General features: G+C 32.2%; 1 pseudogene; it reads right to left on the bottom strand.

The window, feature by feature from the left end:
• Positions 1–1,984: 1,984 nt before the first annotated feature.
• LOC125811363 (TMV resistance protein N-like) lies at positions 1,985–3,236 on the bottom strand (annotated as a pseudogene).
• Positions 3,237–6,359: the final 3,123 nt, after the last annotated feature.

The raw sequence follows: 6,359 nt of genomic DNA, 5'->3' as shown, positions 1-6,359 counted from the left end.
CTTGTGACACATCTCTTTAGGATAAGAAGTCCACATCAACAAAAACACAAGATAAGTAAGCAGATCTTACACTTTAGTGGAAAGTTTTAAAATTGGGTGGGTCTAGGGTGAAACGAAAAGTTTCACTAGCGGGACAAACCACTGTTGGTTACGTTGGAAAAGGCAACCTACAATTTTATATATATATATATATATATATATTATAAGAGATGGTTTATGTCACTTCCCAGCTTAGTATCAGAACTCCACAATGACAAAACAGATGAAAGTTATTAGGTATAAAAGTTAGATGACTTGATGATACTATTCTAGTGACATGTTTTAATGCTTTGCGGGTCTAGACCCAATGCAAACGATATCACTAAAAGGTTGTATGGTGGAAAAAAGGCAGTGCAAATAATAATTGAAGGGATAGAAGAATTATATTGTTGCATTAATTGAATCAATTTCGGGCATGATTCAGTTGTTGGCTCTTCTAATTTTCATTTCATTTTCTCCTCTGTTGGTGAAAATTCAACTTGAAAGGAAAAAGTACATTATCAAAGGTGAAGTTGGCAGGTGCTTGTTTGCTAATTAATTTTCTTTTCTATTCCATATCTTGTGTTTTGTCTTTATTTTCATCTATGAATAATAACTAAACAATTACACCTTATTGATAACAACCCAACCGATAATCAACCCATAAATACCCCCTTATCTATGACTATGAGCTCTTTTTGTACACTTGAGTTGTTCTATTTTAACTTTTATCTCAGTTTGTATTTGTGCTATATCAGTACATGAATCTCCTAGAATTCATTTGTGGTATATCTGTGATTCATAGATTGTTGTTGCCAGCTCCTTTCTAAACAACCTTTAGTGTCTTCTTGCAAGTCAGTAGAGTGTCTGTGAAATTCCCATTTGAAGCTTCTTGTTGTTAATACCGAAATAAGCAGGTGTCATGCAGAAGCTAGTAGTGCAAACCTCGAAAGACCATGAGTAAGAAGATAAATGATAAATATACCAAAAGACACGAAGATTTAACGTGGTTCGGTCAATCGACCTATATCCACAAAGGAGATGAGCAATCCAGTATATAAATGTGAGAGTACAAAATATAGAGAGAAATAACCTCAACCAATTCCTATTCACAATGTAACATTTGACAGTAGATGTCAATGGAGACTACGCTTCTTCAGTAGGGGAGAATCTATTTGAGCTCGAGCATTTGAGCTACATTGGAAATAGTCCCCCTAGGCTTCTTTCATCTACCCATTTTCACAAAGTTATAATCTGCAATTTGTTTTTTAGGTCAGTTATTGTCAGCAAATGGAAAGTGTGATTATATTTCAAAAGGAAATTTAAAAAGAACGAATTATTGCTTACCCAAGTACTTTTGTGAATCTCTTTCTTAGGTAGAGGAGATTTGTTCCCTTCATAGGCAGTGTCACCAATTCTATTGTCAAAATACCAACTTCTTCTTCTTAGTTTGCATGCTACCAACAAGGCGGTAGACTGTAAGATTGAAAAACTATTGGTAATCCAAAAAGGAATGACCACAACTAGTATTCTGTCATTTACTTTTAACATTTTTCCCTAAAAACTTATGCATCTTCAATTGTTTCATCTTTTCCGTGCATAAGAAAGAGAGATATTTTTATTTAAATCAGAGATTACTTCTGATACGTTAAGAAATTTTGGGAATGATAACTCAGTGAAAACAATACAATAAAATCAACAAAAAAAATAAAATTTAGACGGAGCACCAAGATAGGATTCAAGTTGGAAAAAAGGACCAGTTTTCTTTTTGGTTTACCTCACTTTTCCTCTTTTTCACACATACAAATCACTCGCCCGTTATTGATTTTTGTTCAGTTCACTACTAGAAGAAGCTTTGATATTTTTAATAATTCAACTAAAACATTAATAAAAGGAAGGAATAGCAAAAGTTCAAATAAAGAAAAACTAGAGACAACAAAAATATTAAAATATTACCTATATTAATTTAATCTAAATTCCTTGGTTTGAAGCTTAAGAAACTGACGACTCTCCCAAGAATATTAGAATATTTCTTAGAAGAGGAGAAATTCGCGTCAAGCTCAGGATCAACTTTATACAACAAACGTAATCCATAATACTTCATTTCACCATAGAAACATAACATAAAAAGCCCATAGTCATTTGGTGTTCTCCCATTTGCCTTAGATGTATCCCATAAGCCAGAAAGAGGTATCAACAAAAATGAAATCTCAGGATTACATTTCTGAATGGTTGGATAAGGCAAGTTTCTGGGTGATACCCGACATCCCATCATCACATAAGGGAATAAAGTGAGTTGTCATGTCAACCAATTTTCCAAAGTAACATACAGCGAATCCCAAGAAGTTCTCACGTACGTACCAATTTTTAGGCAAATTGACTGATACACTTGTACTAGTTCCCTATGTTGATCCCCCAACTCATAAGCGCTCTTAGTGACAAGGAATTTGAAGTAGATGAGATATTCTGAAACAACGAATTACAGATGAAATCATTGCTCCAATCTACAGATATTGTATGCAATTTCTTTGAAAATTCCGACAGCTGTGGTAGCCTCTTGCAATTTGATAAGTACAAGGTTTCAAGATCTCCAAGTTGGGCTATGCTTTTAGGAAAATGCACAAAAATATTTCCATTGAGATGCAACTCTTTCAAAGACGATAAGCATCCAATGTCTTCTGGAAGTCCTCCATCTATTAAATTGCAGAAACTGAGATTCAGAATTTCCAATGAGCGTAACCCTTCATTCACCTGAGGGAACACAAAAAACACTCCATCTTCTAAACATTGTCCTGAAAAACTCAAGGATTTAAGCTTGTTCAATCAGACGATGGAAGAGGGAGGTTGTGAAATTCGCGTGCATGCTTAAAGTTTTTCCATGACTGACAAATCGAGCTTTGTAAGATGAGCTTGGTACTGAATAATAGATGATGGTATTTCAGTTATCCCAATGCCTTTCACCTTTATCTCTAACTCCGACTTCATTCTTCCAATGATTTCTAGAAATATCTCCAAACTTTGGCAACCCTCTAGATTCAGATGTTCAAGAGACCTCACATTAACACATGGAAAGCTCTCAAGGCTTTCAAAATGATACAAATTTAACTTAATGAGTTTTTCGCAATCACCCAAGGAAGAGTGAACTTTTTAAGACTACTACATTTCTCTAGATTCAAACACTCCAAATTTGGCATCCCCGTGAAAATTGGTGTTTGCATCAGTCTTTTAGAGAAGCTCGGATCTAGGCATCATAGACACGGCAAAAGCTCCTATTCACAACAAACAGACATTAATTTGAGTTAGAACTAATATCTTATTCAATTTAAACACAAACATCAAATTCTAGGAAAAGCCAAAATAGAAAGTATCTCAAATAAAATGATACCTTTCTATTTGTCCATAAATCATGCAGTAAACTCCACCCAACATAGAGATGAACAAGGCTTTGAGGTTTAAATTTTTTTGGCAATGACTCCCAAGGATATTGCTTCTAGAAAATCCACCGCAAGTTGTTGGACATACACTCAATTGAGCCGTTGGGAATGTATTTCAAATCAATCGAAGAGGGGGGTAAAAAGAAATTGTTTACACTACCATCATTTATGTATAATATAATAAGCTTTTTCTTATTTCATTGCCTTTTTATTAAAGCATATTTGTCCAAAATAAGTACACCAGATTGCTTCCACTGTCAATCTATGGCTAGTAGACCAATTAATGGCTTAATAACATAAGATAAATAAATATCAATATATGAAAAAAGGAAATTGAATAATATAGCATTGTTTAACCTACTTACTGTGTTATTGTCAATCACTTCTTTGAAATCTTCAATGTTCCATATTCTGCTAGGTTCTCCCAAATCTTTATGCATTTTCACCACGTGTTTACCCATTTCTTGTTTTAAGTCATGCATTTCAATAGTATTGTTTATAGAGATGAATACAAGAGATTTGTCAATTAGGACACACAATCCAATATTTGCTCCAGAATAACAGCTCTCAAGAATTTTCATGATGTAATCTTTATCTTTCCCTCGAAAGAAGCATGCTATATCTAGAAATATATCTCTTTTTATGGCCTCCAATAGATCATAACTAATTCTGAGCTTTACAACAATTTTAGAGTTATTCTTCATTTCCTCCATAGCACTTCTCCACTCTGTTATGTCCCTCTTATGTAATAAAGAACCAAAAAAAAGGAAAAACTTCCACAACTATGCCATCCTAAGGTTGAAACCATAGGCAAGGAAAGCCGTGAGGGGAGTAAACAAAGTTGAGGCGCTGTTTAGGAAGAAAGTACCTTTGAAAGTACGGTGTTAGTAGTGACGAGAAAGCATGGTTGAAAATAATCTAGTTTATAGTAATCTAATATGAATAATATTTACTGTGCATATGATATGAGGGAATTATTGATTAAACAATGGAACATGAATATGGCTACTTACCTACATGATAAAATGATATTAACTTATGAAACATTGATTTTATATATTCTAAAAGATATAGAAATAATTGAATTAAGAAGAATCATATGGGATAAAATATTTAACTTTGAAGAATTAGAACTAGCGACTCAAGCCTGGTATGAAATAGATGAAATAGATATAGACCTAGAACGAATTGATATTAGCAATCTAGAATTAGAATACTCAGACTAATGATAAACTAAGAATACCTCCAATATTGGCAAGCAACTATTGAAAATATAACCTTATTAGGAGACTTAATAAAAGAAAATATAGAAATATATCAAAGAACCCAAGATATACAATATATAGAATATATTCTAGAAAATATAAAAGAAATAATCAGATTAATACCCTTGAAAAAAGAATATTATGATAAAGCCTTCTATACCTAAAAGTTGTTGTAGCTCTTTGTCAATATTTTCTACTTTTGTGCAAAGTAGGTTCATATCTTTGAGTATTTCTTCTATAGTATATTTTTTTTCAGTTTGTGTAGCTTTGTCTTGAGATGTAATCTGCAATAACATTCTTGTTAGTACATATTATTTCTATTGTAAATGTAAAACTTAATATATTTAATACTAGTCTTCGTATCTCTTTGGTCGTTACTGAATCTTGTACCTTTCTTGTTATCCACCATTGTACCTGCGTATTATCTGTTCTTACAATAATTTTGTTATACACAATATATGGTTCAAAAGCTAATAAACATTTATATATTGAATATAATTGTTTTCCCCATTTTATTTCGGGATTTGTAAATGTTCCTGAATAATATCTGCAATGGTGTTCTACCTGCCAAGTAGAGGCATCTCTACTTGTATAAATAGAGAGCCATTAGGCACATCTAAGGCAAAACTTTCTCGACGGAAAGCAAGCCTCTTTGTAAACAAAAATATTTCAATAAAATATCAAGTTTTCAATCTAAGATATGGATCAAAACACAACAGAAATTACACTCATAGAAAAACAGGTATATCTATTTATGATTATGCGTAGAAAAATCTATTGATTCCTGAATATCATAGCATGATAAAATAAGTTTATATTAGTTATTATTTACTAGAATTATTTGAAGCATGTTTCTAGTTTGATAACATGGAAAAAAAAACGGAAAAACTTCCAGAACTCTGCCATCCTAAGGTTCGTCATGCTTTTAGGTATAGAAGGCTTTATCATAATATTCTTCTTTCAAGGGTATTAATCTGATTATTTCTTTTATATTTTCTAGAAGATATTCTATATATTGTATATCTTGGGTTCTTTGATATATTTTTATATTTTTTTAATTAGGTCTCCTAATAAGGTTATATTTTCAATAGTTTCTTGCCAATATTGGAGGTATTCATAGTTTATCATTAGTCTGAGTATTGTAATTCTAAATTGAGACATATCGCTTTAGTTCAGGCCCTTACATTATTGTTAAGTTACATTAAATGCTTACAATGTAACATTTCCTTGCATTATCGTTAAGTTGATGGCATTTTTATAATGCATGGTTCAGTCCTGCTTGGATTGACTTCACTCCCCTGTGTTCTACTTTTTTAATTTTGGGTTTGCTTAAGACAGCTTCATGTGATTCCATGGCTTAGGCTAGGTCAACTTTCAAAAAGTTAATAGTATGTGCTACTATTAGCATGATTAAACTCTTCTATATATTTACAGTTCAAAATGCATGGCCTGTTTAGGATTTAAAAAAATCCATGTCTCTGTTTAATATCATCTTAGATGTGGGAAAAGTATTGTATATTCTACAATCTATCAAATAGTACTAAATCAATACCTATGTTATAATAGATTTTTCATGTGAAGATTTGACTGTCAATACATGTTCTTTTTCAGAGTATATCAAGGATTCGTTTCCCCTGAAACT

The sequence above is a fragment of the Solanum verrucosum genome, unplaced genomic scaffold, assembly GCF_900185275.1.
Source record: "Solanum verrucosum unplaced genomic scaffold, falcon-dt-bn FXZP01000293.1, whole genome shotgun sequence".
In the NCBI taxonomy this organism is placed as follows: Eukaryota; Viridiplantae; Streptophyta; class Magnoliopsida; order Solanales; family Solanaceae; genus Solanum; species Solanum verrucosum.
This window is presented reverse-complemented; position numbering and strand designations above follow the sequence as displayed.